This window comes from Canis lupus, chromosome 20 (assembly GCF_048164855.1).
Source record: "Canis lupus baileyi chromosome 20, mCanLup2.hap1, whole genome shotgun sequence".
NCBI classification, from domain to species: domain Eukaryota; kingdom Metazoa; phylum Chordata; class Mammalia; order Carnivora; family Canidae; genus Canis; species Canis lupus.
In genome coordinates, this window is record NC_132857.1 from 55124050 (window position 1) to 55151484 (window position 27435).

General features: G+C 35.1%; 1 protein-coding gene across 23 annotated transcripts in view; it reads left to right on the forward strand.

Moving 5' to 3' along the window:
- Nucleotides 1-27435, forward strand: part of MBD5 (methyl-CpG binding domain protein 5) — a 433497-nt gene that overhangs the window by 181060 nt on the left and 225002 nt on the right. For all 23 annotated transcript variants that reach the window (XM_072789109.1, XM_072789112.1, XM_072789100.1 and 20 more), the window contains exon 3: nucleotides 23971-24118. The gene's annotated coding sequence lies outside the window, so the exon portion shown is untranslated. The remainder of the gene's footprint in view (nucleotides 1-23970; nucleotides 24119-27435) is intronic.

Sequence of the window (27435 nt, forward strand, 5' to 3'; positions counted from 1 at the left end):
ACGTGAAATCCTAAGAATCAATATTTGGTAACTACAATAAAGAAGATGCTAATTTTCTTAATATGGAAAGAATGCTAACAATTCAATATAGAAAAGAAAACTCACTTGTTAAAAGACATGAACATGCAAATTATCAAAGAAGAATTGCAAATGGCTAATATACATAGAAGAATATTCAATTTTCCAAACTCTCCCTTGTACTGTAGTACAATTTTCTAGTGATTGATTGCTGCCCGTTACTATGTTTTGCTATTTTCATCGAGTATTTTTTTAACAGTACTGTAGTAGTTCTTTTTTTTTTTTTTTTTTTTTTTTTAATTTTTTTATTTATTTATGATAGTCACACAGAGAGAGAGAGAGAGAGGCAGAGACACAGGCAGAGGGAGAAGCAGGCTCCATGCACCGAGAGCCCGATGTGGGATTCGATCCCGGGTCTCCAGGATCGCGCCCTGGGCCAAAGGCAGGCGCCAAACCGCTGCGCCACCCAGGGATCCCATATGTGGAATCTTTAAAAAAAAAATTGTGATGAGCGCCAGGTGTTGTATATAAGTGTTGAATCACTAAATTCTATACCTGATACTAATACTACACTGTATGTTAACTGGATTTTTTTTAATAATAAATTTATTTTTTATTGGTGTTTTCATCGAGTATTTTTTTAACAGTACTGTAGTAGTTCTTTTTTTATAGCACATGGCAGATTATAATAGTTTTATCTGGCTATGCATTTTCAAGAGGGGTGTGTGTGTGTGTGTGTGTGTGTGTGTGTGTGTGTGTAGGGAGTAGGCTTGTCTGTATTCCTTGTGTAGCTCCCACCCTCTCTGCTTCTTTATACCTGACTCTGTTGGATTCTGCTGACAACTCAACTCACCTCTGTTCCCATACCTGTGATTGCAAACAAGACAACTTAGGTATGTTATATCCACCCTCTCTGCTTCTTTAAACCTGACTCTGTTGGATTCTGCTGACAACTCAACTCACCTCTGTTCCCATACCTGTGATTGCAAACAAGACAACTTAGGTATGTTATATAACTTCAGGGCATACTTTTTGCTTTCATTTTCTGGAATCTGCACTACCACTACACTTCTCCAACAGTGTTTCTCCTCACCTACTGTTACGTGGTTTCTGCTAGTCTCAGCTACTTTTGCCTATTTTAGGTTTTGGGAATTATATCTGCATCTTTATTGCTGAAAACCTGTTGTATGGGCCTCTCCATGTAAAAGGGAAAAGAAAGAGGAAAGCAAGGAGGAAGGATGGGAGAGATAGACAGATGGATGGACACAGAGGCAGAGAGAGAAGAGAGAAGATACATAAAGCAATTACCTCTGATAGTGAAACTCAGGATCCAGAAAGTAAGAAGTCGGGTAAATGTTGGAAAGATATTAAGATATTATGAGTTGGCCAAAGTTATGAAAGAAGTATTAATTTCAAAGATAAAACTGGAAAGACCACAAGAGAGACTAGGTATTTTTTTTTAAAGATCTTATTTATTTATTCATGAGAGACATGGAGAGAGAGGCAGAGACACAGGCAGAGGCAGAACCAGGCTCCAGGCAGGGAGCCTGATGTGCGACTTGATCCCAGGACTCTGGGATCACGCCCTGAGGTGAAGGCAGATGCTCAGTCACTGAGCCACCCAGGCATCCCAAGAGAGACTAGGTATTATAAAAGTACCTTAAGGAGCATGTTGGTGAGGATGCAGAGAATGGAAACCCTCATCACTGTTGATGGAAATGTAAACTGGTACAGCCACTCTGGAAAACAGAATGAAGGTTCCTCAGAAAGTTAAAAATAAAATTACCTTATGAATCAGCAGTTGCACCACTAGAGATTTATCCAAAGGATACAAAAAATTTAATTAGAAGGGATACATGTACCTCAGTGTTTATAGCAGCAGCATCTACAATGACCAACTTATGGAAAGAGCCCAAATGTCCATCGACTGATGAATGGATAAAGAAGATGTGGGGTGTGTATGTATGAATATTATAATGGAATGGACTAGACATATATATAATGAAATATAATGGAATGAATAAAGAAGATGTGGTATATATGCATTATATATATAGTCGGTATATAAATATACATATATATGTAGTCAGAAAAAGACTATATATACGTGTGTCAGAAAAAGACAAGTACTATATGATTTTACTTATGTGAAATTTAGGAAACAAATGATCATGGGGGAAAAAAGAGGCAAACCAAGAAACAGGCTCTTAACTATAGAGAAGAAACTGATGGTTACTAGAGAAGAGGTTGTGAGGGGGATGGGTTAAATAGGTGATGGGAATTAAGGAGGGCACTTGTGATGAGCATTAGGTGTTATATGGAAGTGTTCAATCACTAAATTGTATGCCTGAAACTAATATTATACACTGTTTTTTAACTGGAATTCAAATTAAAAATTAAAAAAATAAAATAAAAATAAAAATTAAAAGAATGTTCCTTAAGAAACATAAAAGGTCAAAATGAGAATGAATAAAATAAACCAATTAAAGAACAAAATAATTAGAAAATTTTATGTATATATGTATGGTGAGGTAAATGGAAACTGAGAAACTTAAAGAGAAAAACCAAAATAATAGAAAAGAATATTGGAAGTTAAATATTCTTTAAATATTATAGTTAAAGTAATAACTCTTCTGTAGAGTAGTAGATGCTTTGAATCACATTCTGAAAGGGCACACCATGAGCCAGAGCTATCAGTAACGAGACATATCTTCATGGATATCCTGGACTTTAAACATGAAGAAAGAACTGATACAACAGAATAATATTCAGGCTTGTCTCTGATTTATTCACATCAACATTTAGTGACAGCTGACAATGAAATAACATCTACTGGATTTTGTAGAAAAGAAAGGGTTTTGTATTTTACATTCAAACTGTCTCTAGATATAGTGTACAGACAGTTTTGAACTTAGAGAATATTGTTTCAAATGTGCCCTTTTTGGAAAAGTTTCTAGAAAATGAACGGTCAGTTACATAGAAATAACTAGGAAAATTACCACAGAGAATAAGCAGTGAGTATTAAAAGGCTTAACTATAAAATAAAGACTAAAACAAGTGTGGGAATTTAAGAACAAAATATAAATACTATATTCCCTAAAAATTGGAATGATTTACTACCTTGACTATTTTCTCCTTTCCTCCCAGGTTTCCATAGTCATTTGTTGATTTCCTCCTCTTTAATACTTCAAATAAAAAAAAAATGTCAATTAAAGCTGTAAATAATAAAAGGATAAGCAGAATTTAACCGTATAAAGAAAAACACTGAAAAATATTAACCAAAATGTGATGAATGAATGAAAGAGCGCAGGACACAGCAGTGGAAAATATGTTAATATCATAATTGCTTATGGAAGTGAACAGATAGATCTTGAATCCACAAATAAAAAACAAGGTCATAAAAATTATGTAAGTCAATTTATAAATAAAAAGTTGCATAAAGTAACTACTAGAACAGAGATAAAAACTAAACATGGAGAAAAATGAGATAAACAATGATAAAATATTTTCTTTTTTTGAAACCCAGAAAAGAAGTTGAAGTAATAATAGAATGAAGATCATTTCTATTTATCAGATGCCCACTGTCACAGTAATCACTTAGCATTGTACTGAAAGGAATCAGCCCAGGGAAAAATTAATATAAAAGGACTTTAATTCATGTTAGTTTTTTTAAAAGTAGATTTCCAGCTAAAGCACAGAGCAAAATTCTACTCTTTAATATATGCAAGAAAAACAAAGAATTTTAGGGATGTTGAAAACTAAAGATAAAAATTAAGCCAAATAAAAGCAAACAAAATACTTATTTCAGACCAAAGGAATCAGTCCACATAAACATCCCATGACATGAACAAAGTTATTTTTTAATGTAAAGAGTGTAATTCTCAATGATGATGTAACAGTTATGAATATCTACAAACCAAATAGCATGGTACCAACAATTATAAAACAAAAACAGTGCAGATGCAAGAAAATAGTCAAGAACACAGTAGAAATTGGAATCTTATTCATTCTCCTCACTGTTCATGAGAGATTAAGCAGGTGAAGTTAAGCCCCTACAGGCAGATGATATCATATACCTAAAACCACCACCCCAAATAAAATCTACTGAGTAACTACTATAAATAATAGATATTGTGGTACAAGATTAATAATATATCCATCTGAGTAACTTTCATGTATACCAAAATAACTTTAAATTAAGCCTTAGTGCCATATTGTGCCTAGGCATATTGCTTGGGTATTTGCAATGAGTTAAGGTACATTGTTTGTGTCTTAATTTCTTATAGCTACTATGACAAATTACCCTAAACTTGATAGCTTAATACAACAGATAATTATTTTCTCACTTTTCCAGTTGCCAGACATCTGAAAGATGTGTCACTGGGCCAACATCAAGATATTGGCCGGTCCTTCTTTCTCTAAAGATTTCTGGGTGGGCAGTCCTTTCCTTGCCTCTTCCAGTTTCCAGTGGCTGCCAGCATGCTCTGGGTTATGGCCGTATCACTTCAATCTCAGGCTCTATGGCCACATTGCTTCCTGCTCTTCTGTATATATCTGCTTTTCTCTTATAAGGAACATTATGATTGCATTTAGGGCCCTTCTGGATAATTCAGGATAATCTGCTCATTTCAAAATCCTTTAATCGCATTGGCAAATACCCTTTTTCCTTGTAAAGTGATGTTTACTGGTTCCAGGCATTAAGACATGATAACTGGCGGGGGGGGGGGGGACATTCTTCAGCCGATGTATATAATGAATTAACTTCCTTTCTGTGGTGTGTAAAATGGGAGCTATCTTTGGGAGAATCAGAAAAGTACTACCTGTGGGATCATTTAAAAAATAGTCACATATCACTTTCTTAGAACTTAATTCTTTCACAGAACCCTGGTTGGAAAAGGCTGTATTGGCATAGGAATTGAGAGAATAAACAGGATTATGATCTCTAGCAATAGACTTGATAAGTGCAGAAATACTGAAAATGATACGAATGGCATCACATATCAGTGGGAAAAGATGGACTATTTAATACATGTTATTCGGGCAGTGGGTTAGCTAGCTGGCTAGAAAAACTGAATCCATATCTGCATATCAGAAAGAGTTAGATGGATTATCAGCCAGTATGAGCATCTACTGAGTGTAGCTTGTAAGAGAACATAGAAAGAATAGCCAAAACAGTTGAAGATGAAAAGAGAAAAATATCAAAGGATGAATCAAACATGTATAAAAGATGTCTGTAATTAATGTTATAATCATTGGCAAAAGACAGAATGTAGAATACATCTGGAAACAATTTAAGGGAAGATATTGGAGATGGCAGGTAAAGACATTCAATGAATACGCACTCTGCCATCTGATAGAGCATCTTCAGTTGACCCACTGTCTGAATTCTCTGCAAGATCTCCTAGGAAATATATACAGATCCAGAAATAACTGAGCAATAAGACTTTTTTCTAGTGGGTACTAAATTACTACCTGTATTTAGTTGAGTGTCAACTATGTAATGTTCTCTATAGATTTCAGTCATTGAGCACTGTGACTGAGACCAAGATTGTCTTTCATTCATAGTGAAGCATATGAATGAACAAAAGGACACAATTTATCATTTTACATGTATGGTAGTGCATTGTGTTTTTATGAGTAGAGTTAGTACAGGCCTATAATCACAGTTCTAAAAGGTAAAAAGTTCCACAATCCAAGTTTCTTTTCCCTCAGCACATTTGGGCAAAACCTAACTGACCTGGGAACATTACAGGCCTATTTAAATACATCATAAATTTAAAAACTATACATGGCCACATATCAAACAAGGAATTAATATCCAAAACATAAGGAACTCTTATAACTGAATAGCTAGAAAATAATCCAATTGAAAATGGGCCGAAGGACTTGAATAGATATTTTCCCAAAGAAGACATACAGATGGCCAACGGGTACACGAAAAGATGCTCAGAGTCACTAATCATCAGGGAAATGCAAATCAAAACCATAATGTGATATCACCTCTGTAAAAGAATGGCTATTATCAAAGAAAAAAGAGGTAGCAGGTACTGGTAAGGATGTGGAAAAAGGAAATTTATTATACTATTATTGGGAATGTAAATTGGTACAGCCATTACAGAGAACAGAATGGAAGGCCCTCAAAAAATTAAAAAGAGACCTACCATATGATTTCACTTCTGGATATATATCTGAAGGAAATAAAATCACTATCTTGAAGGGATATCTGCACCCTTATTGTCATTGTAATATTATTCACAATAACCAAAACATAAAAACAATCTAAGTGCCTATCAGTGAATGAATGGATAAAGAAAACATAGATAATAAAATTCATCCATAGAAAAAGAAGGAAATCCTACCATTTGTGACAACATGGATAAACCTTGAGAGCATTATGAATGCTCTCATAAGTGAAATAAGTCAGCCAAACACTTATATGTGGAATCTTTACAGACTTTTTTTTTTAATTTTTATTTATTCATGATAGTCACACAGAGAGAGAGAGAGAGGCAGAGACAGAGGCAGAGGGAGAAGCAGGCTCCATGCCCCGAGAGCCCAATGTGGGATTCGATCCCGGGTCTCCAGGATCGCGCCCTGGGCCAAAGGCAGGCGCTAAACCGCTGCGCCACCCAGGGATCCCATATGTGGAATCTTTAAAAAAAAAATTGTGATGAGCGCCAGGTGTTGTATATAAGTGTTGAATCACTAAATTCTATACCTGATACTAATACTACACTGTATGTTAACTGGATTTTTTTTAATAATAAATTTATTTTTTATTGGTGTTCAATTTGCCAACATACAGAATAACACCCAGTGCTCACCCCGTCAAGTGCCCCCCTCAGTGCCCACCACCCAGTCACCCCCACCTTCCACCCTCCTCCCCTTCCACCAACCCTAGTTTGTTTCCCAGAGTTAGGAGTCTTCCATGTTCTGTCCCCCTTTCTGATATTTCCTACCCATTTCTTCTCCCTTCCCGTCTATTCCCTTTCACTATTATTTATATTCCCCAAATGAGTGAGACCATGTAATGTTTGTCCTTCTCTGATTGACTTATTTCACTCAGCATAATACCCTCCAGTTCCAAATGACAAATACCCACCATTTGCTTCAACGTGTTAACTGGAATTTAAACAGAAACAGAGAATAGAATAGTGGTTGTTGCCAGGGGCTGGCAAGTGGAGGAAATGGGGAAATGATTTTGTTCAAAGGGCACGAACTTCAGTTATAAAATGCATTAAGTTCTCGGGAATCTAATATTCAGCATGGTACCTATAGTTAACAATAACTTTTATATACTTGAAAGTTGCTAAGAGAGTAGATCTTTTTTTTTTTTTTTTTTGAGAGTAGATCTTAAATGTTCTCACCACACACACAAAATGTAATTAGGTTACATTTAAGAGTTAAGATGAATTTGTTAACCATCCTTATTTAGTGTAATCATTTTGCGATATAAGCGTGTATCAAATCATCATGTTATTATACACCTTGAAGTTACTAGTGTTGTATGTCAACTATATCTCAGTGAAGTTGGAGGGAAAAGACCTATCCTCTGAGGAAGAAAAAAACAACAAAATCTGTTTGTGAACGTGAAGTTATTTATGTTCTATATTTATATCAAAGGGTGAATATCACTACAGAAATATTAATTCATTTATTATGAGTTCCTGCCTAGATACCATTGGCTGATGTTAGGTAAAATGCAGTAAAAGCATCAGATTACCTTTCTAAATCTGAAAAACTCCAAATTCCTAAATAATTTGTCCCCAAGAGTTTCTAAGAGGTATATAAAATTTATGAAATGAGACATATAAAAAATTATTGGTGGTGTTTATCTGTGGGAAAAAGATTCAGGCTTTTTTTCCACTTCATATCCTTCTATGCACTTTGAATTTTATGTTGATCATGAATTACTTTAATTAAAAAAGTAATTTTAAAAGTGAATTATGATATATCTCTGTGATAGGAAAAAGTGTCAGTCTATCTCATGATTTTTAAGTGGATGGTACTCTTAAGCAAAAGTCCAGAGAAAGAGGAGATACCAAGAGCTAGAGTGAATAGGCTGGAGTTTATGGAAGATTTGGGACTTGGATTAAGTCTTAAAATATGATAATGAGACAACAATGAAAGAGCATAGCAGAAGGAAAGATGATATAAGGTAAAACTATATATGGTGTATACTTTGGTTTTGGTCTGGCCGCGCTAATTGTACAAATCTGTTTATTTTTACTTTCTAATACCCAATTATACTTTATATTCCATCTATAGGACTTGAAAATATTCTGCAATGGGGAATGTAGAATTTTCCTTTCATTATTCCACATTAATTAGTTAATTAATCAATTAATTTTAATGCAGCTTGCATGTCATAAAATTTTGAAAACATGAAATACAGGCACTATACTGTGTTTTTTGCTTTACCCAGGAAGCTACTTTAATAAGCATAAATTATAAGACTCTTCATTTCTTCCAGGTGAAATGTGTGACTGGAAATAATTTTGTGATCTTGCCATATACCTAATTCTTATTCAACATGTTTAGTTATCTGTTTTTTTAAAGTTACTTGCAAAGATCATTTGACTGTTACGTTATTTTTATAGATTCTTTTTGCTTGTCACTTACATGAGCACTTCATTCCTCAACTTTTCTCTTTAATTACTTATTTTTCTTAGAAACTCTCAAACTGAGCTTTTAATAACAAAACAAATATTTCCATGAATAATAAAATTAATAGACATGGTGTCACCACATGCCTCTATTCTGTAAGTTTCTATAAATTATAGTAAAAGAATTTATTTGGAGTAAATTAAATTTTAAGTTTCTCCAGTTATGTTTCTGTATAGTATTAAACATCTTTAGTATAAAGTTTTTCCAAATCCAAATGTGATTTTAACCCTTATTATTACTTCTTTCACTTGCTATTAGCATAATATGTCACTTCATTTGATTTTACCATGAATGCATAGTTTTTTTTCTAAGACCTTAAAACGTTATGTTGACATAGTAGTCCATATAGCTGAATTTGCTACAATGACCATTTAATTATATATATTCTTATACTTTTAGTTTCCTGTATTACTTAGTAATAAAAATAAGAGGGTGCCTGAGTGGTTCAGTGGGTTAAGCAACCAACTCTTGATTTCAGCAGGGGTCATGATCCCAGGGTCATGAGATTGAACCTCTTGTTGGACTCTGCGCTGGTTGTGGAAGCTACCTAAGATTCTCTCTCTCTCCATCTCCCTCTGCTCCTTCCCACCTGCCACCTCCCCCCCATGTGTACATGCATGCATGTTCTTTCTCTCTCTCTCAAAAAAAAATATGTGTGTATATATATGAAGGAAGGCATTTGTTTTTTATTGCTTTTGCAGTTGTAACTAAAATTCTAATATGGACTTTATTTAAGAAGCTTTGTAAATACTATTTGATCACAGTATCTTCATGTTATATAATAGATCTTAATATCATTTTCATTTCAGAAAAGAAAAATAAAGCTATGAGACTACTTATTTCCAGCTGCAAGCATTAGCAAAATTTCTTTATCCTAAATAAGACCCTACAGATTGATTTTCATACAAATCTATTGCTACTGCTACATTATCTTAACATGTAGCCTTTCCATTATTCCTTTCTACCTCAATGTAGAATATACCATTTATGAAAGACTGCTGAATTATTTTTCTAATACTTCAAACATGCCACATTATTTTACAGACTATTCAAGAGATAGCAGATTTTATAAAATGATTGAGAAGCTCACATTTTGCTAAATTCCCTAGATCCAATTATATTTCAGACTTTATATTATTAAATATTTTCATAACATTAAACTTATATTGTGATCATAAAAGGACAAAACAACAAAAAAGAATTTTTAATGTTGTGATTTACCACATATTGGGATAAATATCAGGAACAGCTTGAATTTAGCTCATGGTTATAAAACAGAATCTATTAATCATATTATCATGTTGTATTTATAAGGCAAAGCTTATCCATTTTACTTACATTATTCAATGTGAATAAAACATAAATTATTTTAAAAAAACATAGATGACTAAATAAACGTTGGTAATTTGTTAAGAATTTTATCCTGTTACAGGGCAGCCCAGGTGGCTCAGGGTTTAGTGCCGCCTTCAGCCCAGGTCCTGATCCTGGAGACCCAGGATCGAGTCCCACGTTGGACTCCTTACATGGAGCCTGCTTCTCCCTCTGCCTGTGTCTCTGCCTCTCTCTCTCTCTCTCTCTGTGTCTTTCATGAGTAAATAAAGTCTTTTTTTTTTTTTAAAGAATTTTATCCTTTTACAATTTATTTTCTAGGAATATCAGAGAAAGTGTATTGGTTTTTTCCTACATATATTCAGGGTTTTTTATAAAAATTTTCAGTTGTACCTATATTTTATTATTTATATTCTAAAAAAAATAGTTATTTCTTTTCATCGATATAGATATGTGTATACATATAAGTATATATGTTTATATATGTATATATATACAAATATATTATTTGTACATATACATATTTATACATATATATATATATATATATATATATGAGAGAAGACTATGCAGTGTAAAATCAGTATAGCTTTTCCTAATCCTAAATTTACTGAAGAAAATTTCTCTTTATTTTTTGTTGACTAGCTGTGATCTGCTAGTGGAAGGAGCCATTTAGCAGATCTTTTTTAATTTTTTTTTAGAGAGTTTATTTATTTATGAGAGACACAGAGAGAGAGGCAGAGACACAGGCAGAGGGAGAAGCAGGCTCTCTGTAAGGAGTCTGATGTGGGACTCGATCCCAGATCCCAGGATCATGCCCTGATCCCAAGGCAGATGCTCAACCGCTGAGCCACTCAGGCATCCCCATTTGGCAGATCTTAATACCCTACCCATCAAGCCACTTTCTGTGTCCTAGTGAATAACATCTTCAATGCAAGATGAACATCAAGTTCAGGGATCCAAATAAATAAACATATTTTGGTGGACTTTTCTTTCTCTTTGTTTTCTTTTTCTTTTTTGCACTATAATCCATCTTTTTTAAGTTAAGACTTAAGGTTGTTCAAATGCAGATGGATTCTAGCTTTTTCATTCTTTCATTTTTCTGACTGAATCTTCAATTTTAAATTTTCTCCAGATTCCAAAAGCCATTAATCACCAATATAAGTAGCTTTATATTGGTTTATAAACATTTTCTATCTTAAATTGGAATGAAAAGAAAATTGTCAGATTAACTTTTTATAACTACTTTCAGCATTTGATAGAAATTTTTAATTTTTGTTCTTATCTATACTAATTATGTGTGTGCCATGTTTAGACTTATTTATATATGTTTAGATTTTTAAATGTGAAATACCTGAAGAAATATACTAGTATTTTCTTTTAGGTATATCTTGTAAGATCAATGAAGTTATTCATAGTCATGAACATAAATATTGCCCTAGTATAATTACTTGGCAACTTATTTTAAATACTTTAGAAACAGAAGATTATCTGTTAAAATGAATTCATTCTTTTTTTAAGGAAAAAAATTGTAATGACTGCATTATTGAGATACAATTCATATGTTATACACTTCACAATTTTAAATTGTTCCATTTAGTTCCTTTCTATGTATTTACAATGTTGTGCATCAATCACCACTGTCTGCTTTCAGAGCATTTTCATCACCCCAAAAAGAAACCTACACCTTATAGCAGTTCACTCTCCATTCCCTCTACTCCAACTCCCTAGCAACCACGAATCTTTTTGTCACTACGGATTTGCCTTTTCTAGACATTTCATATACATAGAATCATACACTATGTGGATATTTGTGTCTGTCTTTCACTTAGAAAAAATGTTTTCAACGTTCTTGTAGCACGTGTTGGAATTTCATTCCTTTTTATGGCCAATAACATTCCATTGTATGGATTGTATACTTTTTTTTTTTTTAAGATTTTATTTATTTGAGAGAGAAAAAGAGCATGAGCAGGAGGGAGGAGAGAGGCAGAGGCAGAAGGAGAGGGTGAAACAGACTCCCAGCTGAGCAGGAAGCCCAACATGTGGTTGGGGTTCCATCCCAGGCTAAAGATCCTGACTTCAGCTGAAGACAGATGCTTAATTTACTAAGCCACCCAGACACCCCAAGCATCCAAATCTTGATTTCAGCTGGACTTAGAACCTGCTTAAGATTCTTTCCCTTGCTGTCTCCCCTTCTCCCTCTGCCCTTCCCCTTCTGTTACAAATTAATAATAAAATTTACTTTAAATGTAAACTAATATTTTTTAAAGATTTGTTTATTTGACACAGAAAGAGAGAGAGAGCACAAGCAGGGGGACAAGCAGAGGGAGAGGGAGAAGCAGGCTCCCCTCTGAGTAGGGAACCTGATGTGGGGCTCAATCCCAGGACCCTGGGATCATGTCCTGAGCCAAAGGCAGGGGCTTAACTGACCGAGCCACCCAGGCGCCCCTGTAAACTAGTATTTCTTATACATATTAAAGACATTCAAAGGGTTTCACTCTAGTAAGTGACCTAATTAATTTACCTTAAATTATGTGGAGAGAAAATAATTTGACAATAATAAATACAAAATTATGACAACATTTTAAATAATATTTAATTTTGTGGCCAAATGAGTGTTTAAATGTATACTGAAAAGTAAGCTATAGCATCAAAAGTAGATGCCAAACTGCTTTTATGATCTCATCTTCTGGAGTTCTTTATCTTCTTTGCTTTTGAAATCAAATGGTTTTAATTTCTAAATAAGAAAATTCTGCTCAAGAAAATTAGGGATAGGACCATATTCTTTTTAATTCTGAGTTTTTAAAAGTATTTGAGACTGCTAGGAGTTCCTTTTAGATAAGTGTAACTTACAGATTTGGTAATGGTTGTCTTAACACAAATTTGCAGGCTTTATAGGAATTTTATGCTTCTCATTAATTCTATATCACCAAAAGTTCTTTGTTTCTTTTTTAAAGATTTTATTTATTTATTCATGAGACACAAAGAGAGAGAGGCAGAGACCTAGGCAGAGGGAGAAGGGCCCTAGGATCACGACCTGAGCCAAAGATAGACATCAACCATTGAGCCACCCAGGTGCCCCATGCTTGTTATCTTTAACCAGCAATCTATATGACAATAAGTTTTAAAAGGTAGGACTGAGAGATAAACAATTTAAACTTCTATAATAATCACAGAGACCACAATGTCAAGGTCATCCACATGAACAGCCGAGTGACTTAGAAGCATGCTTCTAAATAGCCATTCACAAGCCTGGGATGCTCTTAAGGGGAAGAAATATTTAAATAACCATACAATTATTAATTTTTTAAATTGCAAGTTTAAATAAATGTCATTACTGCCGTTAATATTATGAACTCCTTGGAAAGCGGTGATCTTCTAGATTGGGGTCAACAAACTTTTTACGGTAAAAGGTCAGTAGTAAATACTTTAGGCTTCACAGGCCAGCATGCCTCTGGCGCTATTCAACTGTGCTAACTAAGGGGTGGAGGTAGCCATAAGCAATGCATAAACAAATGAGTATGGCTGTGTTCCAGCCATAGTTATGGGCACTGACATTTAAATTTTATATAATTTTCAGATGTCATAGAATTTTTTTTCTCTTGATGCTTTGAACCATTTAAAAATGTAAATACCATTCTTGGCTCATAGGTCATACAAAAACAGGTGTGAGACCAGATTTGTTTTAGAGGCTGAAGTTTGCCAGCCCCTGCTCTAAATGGTTAAATCCACCAGTTGAGAAAATCTGCTTTTAGTAATGCATTCATAAACTCCAACACTACCAAGTCTATCGTACCATTCCAAAGTTCTTACTAATTTGAGCATATGCCTGATGACAAAAGATGTTCATTTTGTCAACAGCAGCTTCTTTTTGACTCGAATAATGTTGCTTCTCATTCCCACAAGTATCTCACAGAAGTAAGTAAAAAAACTTCATCCCTGCCTGCTGTGAAACTAATTGTCTTTTGTAAAGATGATACAGCGTCATATAATGGACATAAAACTGGGAAACTTAGAAAACAGACAGTAGCCCTTATTCTACCACTACTCAAAGTACTCAAGTTTCTCAGACTTCTGAGGCTCCATTTTCTCACTTGATCATCTCAGTGAAGTATTAAGAGGTCATATTACAATATATGAAATCACTGAGTTACGAAAATCACTGGTAAAGAAAAAAGTGTAACAAATATGCCACTGTAGTAGTGGTTGCACTTTTTAGTTACTCTTACATATGAGCTCCCTGTCATGATATATCCCTCTGGACGATTAGGAATAGATTAAGGATTAGCACATAAATTTTCTTCAGGCATTTTACCTCCATACTCTCACACTTTTAATCTACTTTTTTTCTTTTTACTAATAGTACCATGAAAATTTCAGATTATATTCCACATATCCTTTCTTATCATGACTCTGTGAGAGCAGAAACTATTTTGTCCTTCCTGTATCCCTGGAACCCAAAACAATGTCTGGAATATATTTGGGTCTCACATATAGTTTCTGAGTTAAATTAGTGATGCAAATAATCCCACATATTTACTTGATTTTTGTTATCAAAAGGAATATAGAAAGCTCATCATAAAATGTTTTTAAATGCATAAAATAAAATACATAGGATTACAAAGAAAAATGGGAGTTTATTCAGATTTACTGAAATTTAACTCTATTCACAGACAATTCATGGATGCTAGTTCTTAAAATATGGAAGAATTTCTAACTAATTTTCAGGAAACACAATTCATAACAATAAATTGCAGAATTTGATAGAATGTAAAACAAATGCAAGCTTTCAAGTCTCTTCTTTAAGAATTCTTTGAACTTTTAAACTAAAATAAAAACAATGGATTTTTTTTAAAATCTATTTTATTACATTTATTTTGGTTACAACAAGAAAAATAGATTTTTTAGTAAGCTTACTCAGAAAGCACATTTGTCTGGGAAGATACCATCATAGAATTGACAAGTGGGAAATAATGTAACAGGAGCAGCTCTGGAGATTTCAGCTTTCTCCAGAGTAGGGCCATTTATGGTGGCTGCCAGTGATGGGTCCAAATTTCAAAATACCAGAAGAGAAACCTAACTGATTCAGCTTGGATCATAGACGCATGCCTGAATTAGCTAAGGTCAGAGGGTGGAATCATGTAACAGAGATACCAGCGCTGAGGGCCACTGTATGGTAGCAAGATAAGCTGGAAAGCCACCCAAGAGATATATTGTTTTATTATCGGCTTCTAGGAAATAGTACATTTATTTTATATTTACTAATTTTTCCAGAAGAAACATTTCACTGCAAGACAACTTTGTCTATTGACAGATAGACTACCTATATAATTATGAATTTTAGTATGTGCCAGATCACCTGCTGCTTTATTAATAAATGTCTTAATATCATATAATACAACCAGTATAATGTAGTGGCACTACAGCACAGGTGTTAAGAGAATGGCCCTCAAGCCAGATTTGCATGGCTTCATATCCTATATCACTTAACTAACTAAAAGATTGGAGATTGGATAAGTTACTCAATCTCTGCCCCTCGTTTTTATTGTCAAAAAAGTGCAACTACACAAGCATATTTCAAGTCTCTGTTTGTGTGATGTCTGCTGTTACTCCATTGGTCAAAGCAAGGCACGTGGCCAAGCCAAAAGTCATAGGGCAGAGGGGTACACATATACATTCCACAGACATATGTTAGGGAAAGGAAAAATCATCTAATCTACCACTGGGGTAAAATTACTGCCTAACGGTAGTTTTTATAAATCCAGTATATGTAAAGAGCTTAGAATAATGCCTGGCACAGAGTAAGTGCTCGATAAATATTTATTATTGTGCATATTCTTAGCAGAAACACACAAAAGTTCAGTGTTGTGTAAATGTGACATAGAATACATAATTGGCACGTGTCATTTCCTTAGCGTTGAACACACATGCTAAATTTAATTTAAAACTAGTCTCTATTTTCGTTACTGTGATTAGATGAGCAAGATTATATGTCATTCAGACTGGTCAGCCAACTTCTGGGATAGTCAATTATTTAACTGTTGGAATCATAGACGTGCTAAAGACCATTGACTCCAATCCTCTTGTTTTACAGATAATGCATTGGACCAAGAATAGTGAGATCCAAATGAAAGAGAAAGCTAGGTGGATAAGGATGGGTGGATGAATGATAGATAAGGAATTAAGTAGAAAAATGGGAATGCAAAGAAGGGCCAACTTAGATCTGTAGAATCCTAGTTGAAAACTCTTACCACTGTATCACACAGCCCAGGTGTTGCTCCTGTAGTTTTATTGAAATGCCATTTATCATATTTTTTCTTTTAATGAGCTTTAAAAGAAGAGATCATTTTAAGAAGCTTTTAAAATGTTTTCTTACTATTCCTTCAACTGAGAAGAACTATATTGTAGGGTAGAATATACTTATGTGAAAAACAAAAACAACTAGTCCTTATAGAAACCTTCATTTATCCCCGCTTAACTAATATTGATTGAGAATTTATCTGTTAGGCACTGAGCATACAGCAGGGAAAAAAAAAGAATCAAAGATTCTTCTCTTGGGGGGCCTGGGTCACTCAGTTAGTCAAACGTTTAACTTTTGGTTTCAGCTCAGGTCATAATATCATGGGTTGTGGGATTGAGCTAGGAGTCAGGCTCCTGGCTTGGTGGGGAGTCTGCTTGAAAGATCTCTCCCACAGCTCTTCCCCTCTACTTATTCTCTCTCAAAATAAGTAAATCTTTAAAAAAAAAAAAAAAAAAAAAAAAAAGATTCTTCTTTTGTACCTGCTGGGAGAACAGCTAGAAAAAAAGAGCCCTGAACTTGGAGTAATAAGAACTGTTTTCTCATGCTAGCTCTGCCACTAATTGTCTATAATTTTGGTTGAGTTGTTTAACATCTGGGTTTCAGTTTCCTGTAGTGCAAAGTGTGGAGATTGAATCATCTGATTGACATAGTTCTTTCTTGCTTGCAGTCATGAATTTAGCAAGGCTTGTGTATAAGGCTAAAATTCTATGATTCTTTTTTTTTTAATTCAATTAGGCGACATATAGTGCATCATTAGTTTTAGATGTAGTGTTCAACAGTTTGTCAGTTGCACATAACACCCAGCTCATCACATCACATCCCTTCCCCAATGGCCATCACCCAATTACCCCATCCCTGTACCCACCTCCCCTCCAGCAACCCTAAACTTGTTTCCCAGAGTTAAAAGTCTCTCATGGTTTGTCTCCCTCTGATTTCTTCTCATTCAGTTTTTCTTCCCTTCCCCTATGATCCTCTGCACTGTTCCTTATAGTCTACATATGAGTAAAACCATATAATCATTGTCTTTCTCTGATTGACTTATTTCATTCAGCATGATACACTACAGTTCCATCCACGTCACTGTAAATGGTAGGTATTCATACTTTCTGATGACTAATATTCCATTGTATATGTATATACCACATCTTTATTCATCTGTCAACGGACATCGAGGCTCCTTCCACAATTTGGCAATTGTGGGTATTGCTGCTATGAACACTGGGGTGCAGGCAGCCCTTCAGATCATTACATTTGTATCTTTGGGGTAAATATCTAGTAGTGCAATTGCTGGGTCGTAGGACAGCTCTACTTTTAACTTCTTGGGGAACTCTCGTACTATTTTCCAGAGTGGCTGTACCCACTTGCATTCCCACCAACAGTATAAGAGGTTTCTCCTTTCTCCACATGCTTGCCAACATATGTTGTTTCCTGTCTTGTTAATTTTAGCAATTCTGACTGGTGTCAAGTGGTATCTCACTGTGATTAGATTTGTATTTCCCTGATGACAAGTGATGTTGAGCATTTGTTTCATATATCTGTTGGCCATTTGTAAGTCTTCTTTGGAGAAAGGAGTCTGTTCATGTCTTCTGCCCATTTCTTGACTGGATTATTTGGTTTTTGGTTTTTGGGTTTGGTAAGTTCTTTATATATTTTAGATACTAGTCCTTTTTATCCAATATGTCATTTGCAAATATTTTCTCCCATTCCCTAGGTTGTCTTTTAGTTTTGTTGACTGTTTCCTTTGCTGTGCAGAAGCTTTTTATCTTGATGAAGTCCCAATAGTTCATTTTTACTTTTATTTCCCTTACCTTTAGAGACGTGGCTAGCAAGAAGTTGCTGTGGCCGAGGTCGAAGAGGTTGTGGCCTGTGTTCTCTAGGATTTTGATGGATTCTTGTCTTTAGGTGTTTCATCCATTTTTGAATTTATCTTTGTGTCTGGTGTAAGAGAATGGTCTAGTTTCATTCTTCTGCACGTGGCTGTCCAATTTTCCCAGCACCATTTATTGAAGAGACTCTCCTTTTTCCAGTGGATATTCTTTCCTGTTTTGTCAAAGATGAGTTGACCATAGAGTTGAGAGTCCATTTCTGGATTCTCTGTTCTGTTCCATTGATCTATGTGTCTGTTTTTGTGCCAGTATCACACTGTCTTGATGATCAAGTTTGTAATATAGCTTGAAGTCAGGCATTGTGATGTCACCAGCTTTGGTTTTCTTTTTCAACATTCCTCTATTTGGGGTCTTTTCTAATTCCATGCAAATTTTAGGATTATCTGTTCCAGCTCTGTGAAAAATGTCAATCATATTTTGATAGAGATTGCATTGAATGTGTAGGTTGCTCTAAGTAGCATAGACATTTTCACAATATTTATTCTTCTAATCCATGAGCAAGGGATGTTTTCCCATCGCTTTGTGTCTTCTTCGATTTCTTTCATAAGTGTTCTGTAGTTTTTAGGGTACAGATATTTTACCTCTTTAGTTAGGTTTACTCCTAGGTATCTTATGGTTTTTTGGTGCAGTTATAAAAGGGATCAATTCCTTAATTTCTCTTTATTCAGTCTTATTGTTAGTGTATAGAAATGGAGTTGATTTCTGTGCATTGATTTTGTATCCTTCCATGTTGCTGAATTGCTGAATGAGTTCTAGCAATTTTGGGCTGGAGTCTTTTGGATTTTCCACATAAAGTATCTTGTCATCTGCAAAGAGTGAGAGTTTGACTTCTTTGCCAATGTGAATGCCATTTATTTCTTTTTGTTGTCTGATTGCTTAGGCTAGGACTTCTAGTACTATGTTGAGCAACAGTAATGAGAGTGGGCATCCCTTGTCATGATCCTAACCTTAGGGGAAAAGCTCTCAGGTTTTCCCCATTGAGAATAATATTCTCTGTGGGCTTTTGTGTAGATGGCTTTTATGATGTTGAGGAATATTCCTTCTATCCCTACTTTCTTGGGAGTTTTAAGTAAGAAAGGATGCTGTATTTTGTCAAAGGCTTTTTCTGCATCAATTGAGAGGACCATATCATTCTGTCCTTTCTTTTATTAATGTGATGTATCACATTGATTGATTTGCAAATGCTGAACCATCCTTGCAGCCCAGGAATAAATCCCTCCTGGTCATGGTGAATAATCTTTTTTTTTAAGATTTTTTATTTATTTATTTATTCATAGAGAGAGAGAGAGAGAGAGAAGAGGCAGAAACAGAGAGAGAGAAGAGGCAGAAACACAGGCAGAGGGAAGAGCAGGCTCCATGCAGGGAGCCCGACGTGGGACTCAGTCCCGGGTCTCCAGGATCACACCCCGGGCTGTAGGCAGTGCTGAATCACTGGGGCTGCCCTGAATAATCTTTTTAATGTACACTTGGGTCCTGTTGGCTAGTATCTTGGTGAGAATTCTGGCGTCTATATTCATGAGGGATATTGGTCTGTAATTCTCCTTTTTGATGGGTGTTTGTCTGGTTTGGGGATCAAGGTAAAACTGACCTCATAGAACAAGTTTGGAAATTTTCCTTCCATTGCTATTTTCTGAAACAGCTTCAAAAGGATAGGTATTAGTTCGTCTTTAAATGTTTGGTAGAATTCTCCTGGGAAGCCATCTGGCCCTGGACTCTTGTTTATTGGGAGATTTTTTATTATTGTTTCAATTTCCTTATTGGTTATGGGTCTGTTCAGGTTTTCTATTTCCTCCTGTTTCAGTTTCCAGGAATACATTCATTTCTTCCAAGTTGCCTAATTTGTTAGCATATAGTTGCTCATGATATGTTCTTAAAATTATTTGTATTTCTTTGATATTGGTCATGATCTCTCCTCTTTCGTTTGTAATCTTATTAATTTGGGTCCTTTCTCTTTTTCTTTTGATAAGTCTGGCTAGCATTATCAATCTTATTAATTCTTTTAAAGAACCAGCTTCTAGTTTCATTGGTATGTTCTATTCTTCTGGTTTCTATTCATTGAGTTCTGCTTTAATCTTTATTATTTCTCTTCTCCTGCTTGACTTAGGCTTTATGTGCTGTTCCCTCTCCAACTCCTTTAGTATAAGATTAGCTTGTGTATTTGAGACTTTTTTAATTTTTTGAGAGAGACTTGTATTGCTGTCTCCTTCCCTCTTAGGACTGCCTTTTCTGTATCCCAAAGATTTTGAACAGTTGTGTTTTCATTTTTAGTTGTTTCCATGATTTTTAAAAAATTCTTCTTTAATTTCCTCATTGACTCATTATTTAGTAGGATGCTCTTTAACCTCCAAGTGTTTAAGTTCTTTCTAAATTTCTTCTTGTGATTAAGTTCAAGCTTCAAAACACTGTGGTCTGGAAATATGCAAGGAATAATCCCAATCTTTTGCTATTGATTGAGATCTGATTTGTGTCCCAGTATGTGATCTATTTTGGAGAATGTTTCATGTGCACTGGAGAAGAATGTGTATTTGTTGCTTTAGGGTGGAATGCTATATATATCATTGATATATATATATCAGTGAAGTCCATCTGGTCCTGGTGTCATTCAAAACCCAAATTATTTCCTCGTTGATCTTCTGCTTAGATGTTCTGTCCATTGCTATGAGTGGGATGTTGGAAGTCCCCTACTATTATTGTATTATTATCAATGTGTTTCTTTAATTTGGCTATTGATTGGTTGATATAATTGGTTGCTCCCCAGTTAGAAGCATAAATATTTGTAATTATTAGATCTTCTTTTTGGTTAGACCCTTTAAGTATGATATAGTATCCTTCCTAATCTCTTACTACAGTCTTTGGTTTAAAATCTAATTTGTCTGATACAAGGATTGCTACTCAAGCTTTCTCTTGAAGTCCATTAGCATGATAAATTGTTCTCCACCCCCCCCCCCACTTTTAAACTGAAAGTGTCTTTAGGTCTAGCATATGGATGGGTCCTGTTTTTTTATCCAATCTGATACCCTTTGTCTTTGATTGGAGCATTTAGCCCATTTACATTCAGGGTGACTATTGAAAGACAAGTATTTGGTTCCTTTGTATTACCTATAAAATCCCTGTTTCAGTGGATTGTCTCTGTTTCTTTCTGATACGTTACCTTTGGACTCTCTTTGCTTACAGGATCCCACTTAATATTTTTTGCGGGGCTGCCTTGGTCATCACATATTCTTTCAGTTTCTGTCTGTCTGGAAAGTTCTTTATCCTCCTTCCATTCTGAATGATAGCCTTGCTGAATAAAGTATTATTGGCTGCATGTTATTCTCATTTAGTATGTTGAATATGTCATACCAGCCCTTTCTGGCCTGCCAGGTTTCTGTGGGTGGGTCTGCTGCCAGTCTAATGTTCCTGTCCTTGTAGGTTAAGGAATTCTTGTCTTGAGCTGCTTTCAGGATTTTCTCTTTATCTCTGAAATTTGCAGGCTTCACTATTATATGTCAGGGTATTGATATATTTTTATTGATTTTGGGAGAGGTCCTCTTTACCTCTTGGACTTGAATGCCTGTTTCCTTCCCCATATTAGGGAAGTTCTCAGCTATGATTTGCTCAAATATACCTTCTGTCCCTCTCTTCTGTCTCTCTCTGTCTCTCTCTCTCTCTTTCTTCTTCCTTGGGGACCCCAATAATTCTAACATTGTTTCATTCTATGGTTCTCAAAGCCTTCCCTCATGTCCATGGTTGTTTTTCTCTCTTTCCCTTAGCTTCCTTCCTTTCCATCAACTTGTCTTCTATGTCACTTACTCTTTTCTGCCTTGTTTACTCTAGCTATTAGAATATCCAATTTAGCCTGCACCTCAGAGCAGTTTTAATTTCAGCCTGATTAGATTTCATTTCTACAGTAAAAGATTCTCTAGTGTCTTTATGCTTTTTTCAAGCCCAGCTAGTAACTTCATAATTGTTAGCCTGCATTCCAGCTCTGACATCTTACTTATATCCATATCGATGAGATCTTTGGCAGAAAGTGTTACCTCTGGTACTTTCTTTTGTTGTGAATTCCTCCTCCTAGTCATTTTGCTCAGAGAAGAATGGATGATCAAGTGAACAAAATCAAAACTATATCAACCCTGACTCAAGCAAAATACACACTAGACAAATCCAGAGAGGTCAGAAACATAAAAGAAAAAGAAAAAGAAAAAGAAAAGAAAAAAGGAAGGTGGAGAGAATATAAATTCCCAGGTGGACAAAATAGGATGATCCACTTGGTCCCGAGTGTATTTTGGCCCAGGTGTTAGAAGATACTAAATCCCAAAATTGTATAGAAAGTAAAACAAATATATATATATATATATATATAATATATATAAAATATATATATTATATATTATATATAATATAATACAGTGAAAGGAAGCCAAAAATGAAGAATATATCTATAAAATGTAAATGTAAAAAATGAAAGTTAAAAAAAATTGGAAAACAAAGAGTTGATAAAATAAACTAATTGAAAAGGGAAAAAGAAAGAAAAGGAAAAATTTTAAACTGAAATATAAATGAATCATGAGGAAAACCCTCAAATCCTATATGCTGTTTACCCTAGAGCTAGAGTTTTGCAGTGCCGTGCGCTCCATAAACTTGGTGTTCCCTGTTCTTCCAGCTGGTCGTCTGAGGGAGGGACCTACTGAGTTAATTCTCAGGTATCTGTGTCTGGGCAGAGTTTTACTGCCCCTTGCCAGGTAGCCCAGCTCAATGTAAGCTGTTTCTGGTTTTCTATATGGCTTTTGTTCCTTGAGGACTTTCTGAGCCTCTTTAGAAGATGAAAATAAAAATGGACAAACGCTGATCTCCAGCTCAGAGCTGAAAGATCATGATCCCCTTTCTTCAGTACACCCTCAGGCATAAGCAATCTTTACTTTTGTGCGTGCCACATTCTGCGGACTCCTGCAGTGTGCACCCCCACTGATCCTCCCAGGGGGAAGGCAGGAAGGTCCTGCACTTCTGTCCTTTGCAGGACTCCAAGGAGAGCAGTCCCCTGGTCTGTACCCACCGGCACTGCCCCATCTGCAGGAAGGGGGAGGGCCACTGCTTTTTTATCCTACACTGCACCCCTACACTGAGAGCTGTTGCCAGATCATGCAGCAGCAGTTCATGGTTTATGGTGAACAGAGCTCAGAGTCCCCTCCTGGGCTCAAAAACCGTAACCAGTTTCCTGGCTCCAATACTCTGCTGGCTCAGGCACCCTTGTTCTCTCTCTGACCCCAGGGATCCTAAGACTACACTGTCCCACCTAAGATATTGCCCCACTACACCACTGAGCACCTTTCAGGCAGGAATGTCTCTCATTGGAGCTTATTTTTTCTAAAGATTCTGATTTTGTGCTCCTGAGCTATTTCACTTTCCAGTAATTGGCTTATGGAGGCTCCCTCTCACCTCCACCCCCACCCCCAGCTCCTGTTACCTTCCTATATATCCCCTGTTTCATTTCTCCACGCTCCTACCATGTAAAAAGTGGTCACTTTTCTATTTGTAGAGTTCCAGCAATTCTTTTCTTCTATCTCAGGTTGAATTCATATGTGTTCAGAGTGATTTGATAGTTATCTAGTTAAATTCAAGGCATCAGATGAAATGAGGTCCTCTACTCTTCACCATCTTGCCACCCTCTCCAAATTCTATGATTCTTACTGCGAACTCATAAAAATCTGAAAATGTTCTTAAATGTGAATCTAAAGAAATACTGTCTCTTCAAAATCAGTAAGTTCACACTTCTTTCCTTTTTAACAGGACCAAGGAAATAAATATCAGAAGCCAAGAGCACAGAATATTTTCTTTCATCAATCCACAGAACCCTGATACTTCTCTAATTCCATCACACACAAAGGAATGACCACCTTGGCAGATGGCCACAGAGAATGTCAACAATTTTTTGGAGGTAAGCAATGAAATATTTATATTTTGAGTTTTCTGTAGTTAAGCATATAGAAACAGATAGTATTATCTTGCATTTTAATGAAGAAAGAAAGTGTTCTTTAATATAGCAACTTTATATATTAAGCATAGCTAATATAGCTTTTTACCTATAGCTAAGCTATTTCTCTCTTCCTTTTTTTTCCTGAGCACCATTGCATGTCAAAAATTATATTAAGCTCTTTTTGCATATTGTATTTCATAGTATAGAGCTGCATGAAATCCCTAAATACAAAATAAATTTAAATTACAGAAATTAAGTACCCATCTTTGAAAACAGTGCCTTGTATATCCATCTCGAAATACATAATCATCTAGCTACAAATACTAAATACTTTGGGAAGTTAAAATTATTTTCTGTTTACTTTGGGATTATCTACAGCATTTATGAATTTTTTGTTTAATTCCAGCATTTTTTTTCTCATTTATTTTTAACAACTATTCTGAAGTGCTCCAAAGTCTTGGGAAGTAATCCCTTTACATTCCTCACAGCTTTATATTTTATAAGAATCCTGCATCAAAAGAACTCATGGAACTTTTAGTTCCTGTCTCAACAGCTCTTATTACTCTTGGAAGAACAGTCAGCCAAGGATTGTGGACCACAGTGCTGTCTTCAAAATTGAAATTAATTACATTACCAGTTAAAGGGAAAGGTTATTTGGAAAGAAATTGACTGTATTTTAAAGAAAGAAATTATAAATTTGAGGAATCTGCCTTTTCTACCTTAATGAAATATAAAGAGTTAAGTAGATGAATATAAAAATGGAATAAAAATAAACTCATAAAACTTTAAGTAGAATGCACTAAAATTGAATTTTTCAAAGGACTTTATACAAACAAAGAAACTGTACATATGCTCAGAATTTTTTATTTAGTATTAATTCAACTCATAGGCCTAAGGTCATCTAGCAAACGAGTCTGCTTTTTAAGTTGTATGTAGAGGAATGCTTTCTAAGTAAAGGAGGACATAAATGTTTAAAAAGCCCAGTGTAGAGCTTCTGAGTTTTCTTTCAGTAACTAGAGTCAAAATTAATTCCTGCTTTTCTGTTGGGGAAAATTTCATCTAATTACATTCAAATTATTCTGCAACTTTTTGGACAGCAAATCCTGATCACTAAAGAAAGGAAAAAGCAGCTGTGTTGCCCTTGCCTCACAGTTATAAGAATAGCATTATTATATAGTCACTGGGCTTTATAGAACAAGAGTGGTTATCCACCGGCTGCCTTCTGGCAGAGACACACCTAACCCTTTCTGAACTGCTGGTAATGTATGCCTTCTGTTCCTAAGGATTTTTAAAGAAATAGTTTCCACTGCTTCCTTCAGCGAACCAATCTAGTATAACAGTTCTTGGGAGTAGGAAGTTCTAATAACCGTTTGTGCACTTTTAGTGATTGTTTCTAAAACAGGTTTTGTTAGACCTATACTTAAATCATGATATTTTTTTAAGATTTTATGTATGTATGTATGTATTTATTTATTTATTTATTTGAGAGAAAGAGAGCACAGCAGGGGGAGGGGCAGAGGGAGAGCAAGAAGCGGACTCCTTGCTAATAAGCAGGGAAGCTTGACACAAGGCTCAATCCCAAAACTTGAGGCATGACTTGGGGCAAAGGCAGAAAGCTTAACCAACTGAGCCAGCCACCCAGGCACACCTTAAATCACGATTTAAATCTTTTCTTAGTTTGATATAATCAACTTAACTATTTTAAGAAAGTATTTAATGAGGTACCTGGTTGGCTCAGTCTGTTGAGTGTCTTATTCTTGAATTCTGCTCATATTATGATCTCAGGGTTGTGGGATTGAACCCTGTGGTGGGCTCTACACTCAGCAAGCAGTCTGCTAGAGATTCTCTCTCTCTCCTTTCTCTCCTCTCCCTCTCCCTCCCTCCCTCTACCCCTCTTCCCATTCTCACTCTCTCTATCTAAAATAAATAAATCTTAAAAAAAAACTTAAAATTGACCATTGCTAAAATTAGTAGAAATAATATCTATAAACACTGCTTCTCCATAGGCAACCTACTTGGTCAATTTTTTTCCTCTAATATTTCCTGTTTTAGCTCATTCACTAACATATCCTATTTTGATCTTAAGTTATTCTTTAACCACAGCAATATATCTTATGTCAGGTAGCTCTAGTTTATATTTCTTCCACATTATATTAAGAACCAGCCCTTTGTTCTCTTTGAATTGCATTCTATTTATGACGATGTCATTAATAAGCCACAGATATTTATAATTCTAATCAAAAGTGCTAATTCATTTATTTCCCATATTTTAAGGCTTACTTGAATATTATAGTTGCTTTTTTTTATAGTTGCTTTTAGTACTTAAAAAGGCAATTAGAACATATCAGGTATTATAAGTCTGCTATATAAGAACACAAATTCAAAGAACATATTAAGACAGACTAGTCAGCCACAAGTCTGCCACACTTACCAGCTGTGTGACTTTAGACAAATTACTGATTCTTTATGACTCCCAATTTGTACATCTTTAAAATTTGAATACTAATAAGAATATAATTTCAAGGATTAAGTGGAATAGATGTAATAAATAAATATGAAGTATTTAGCACTTGCCTAGCTCATAATTCAACAAATAAGTGATATAGTTATTCCGGTTTTTGCAAAATGATTGAAAACAAGTTTCCTCATGGCAAGCTCAATTCTTACAAAAGAAATAATGAATTTGTCCATTATACTCATGCCAATTTAATTTTACATCATTATGTTGTTGTACTGCTACTAAATACTGTTCATTGAAGTTTCCCCACAAGCAGTTTATGTTTAAACGTGAAAATACAAGTTACCAAATAGTCACTGTTTAGATTTGAAGGGGTACATGCACCCTGATGTTGATAGCAGTATTATCAATAATAGCCAAACTATGGACAGAGCCCAAATGTCCATTGACTGACGAATGAATACGAAAGATGTGGCATATGTATATATGTATATCAACCAACTAAAGCTTGTTGGAGGGAGGCAGGTGGCGAATGGGCTAGATGGGTGATGGGTATTAAAGAGAGTTCATGTATCTAAGTGATGAATCACTGATCTCTACTCCAGAAACCAATATTTCACTATATGTTAACTAACAAAATTTAAATAAATTTTAAAAAACCAAAGACCCCCAACTGTTTAAAAATGTAGTTGTTAAAATAAATGATTGTTAACCTTTGAGCCTTTGAATGTACATTCCAAATCTTGCAAGTAATTTTACTTGAGTGTTTGTGGACTCAGTGCCTGCTCTAAAATTTTAACTTTGGGGCACCTGGATAGCT